The following is a 1,067-nucleotide window of genomic DNA, read 5'->3' as shown; positions in this document are numbered from 1 at the left end:
CAATTATCACTATAGTTAATCAAACTAAAGAGGAAGACATGGAGAGAGCATGTAGCATGTATGGGAGAGACATAAATACATACAATATTGTGACGTGTTGCACTATGCAGGACACCCCTCCCCCCGCCAGCAGTGACGTAACACCATCGGAGCGCTGTCGTTACTAGGGTAGCAGGCAAGTCAACACTACTTCCCCTATCCCGCCAGCGGTGATGTCACCAAGGGATGCCGCGGTTGCTATGCAGCCATAAACAACTCCCGACAGCGTTGCTAGAAACACGGCACCAGACAACAGTGGTGCATATTACGTGGCTGTTTTCTGTGTTGTCTGGAACGAGGCTGAATAAGGAGCAGCGAAGACTTCGACTTCGAAATCTTCGACCCACAGAAAGTGTGGACCGGGGAAAGAAGTGACCACCGCTGGAATAAAGATTACACACTGTGCAGGACACAGGCGTATGGCATGAAACAAAGACAATGTTCAACAAGAAACCTGGAAAGGAAGAACAGGAATAAAGGACATAGGCTGCAGACAGCCGCTATGTCAGAAGAAAAAGGTGCCAACCAAGGACATCATCGGAGAGTGTAGGTCAGGACAGCAATCGCACCTAGGAGGGAGAATTTGTAAGAAGACCATCTACGAGATTGTCAGCATGAAGATCGCGAAGTGAATGGACGGATCTTCTGTCGGCCTATGACAAGGCAAGGATTGGATCCTGTGGAGGGGTCGACCCACTCCAAAACAGAAAAAGGCCCATATAGGAGGAACCAGTAGTAGAAACACCAGCCTTCCTAGCAATAATGAATGAAGACTGAATGAGCGACGAATGAATGAGACACAACTGGACCTTCTGGCGAGTTGAAAAGGAACCGCTCAAGACGAGCTGGTCTTAAGAGGAGAGCGGTTGTAACGGCCAGATAATAGTCGCTGCAAGGAGTAGCCGAAACAACAGGAGACGCAGAAAGCCATCCTTTGAAGAAAAGGAACGGGGATGCACCGTTAGGCTACTCGGGATGAACAGCCTTAAGGAGGGAGCAGTGTGACGTGTTGCGCTATGCAGGACCCC

Source organism: Cryptotermes secundus, unplaced genomic scaffold (genome assembly GCF_002891405.2).
Source record: "Cryptotermes secundus unplaced genomic scaffold, Csec_1.0 scaffold209, whole genome shotgun sequence".
Taxonomy (NCBI): domain Eukaryota; kingdom Metazoa; phylum Arthropoda; class Insecta; order Blattodea; family Kalotermitidae; genus Cryptotermes; species Cryptotermes secundus.
The sequence above is the reverse complement of the archived record's forward strand: the minus strand, read 5'-3'. Positions refer to the sequence as shown.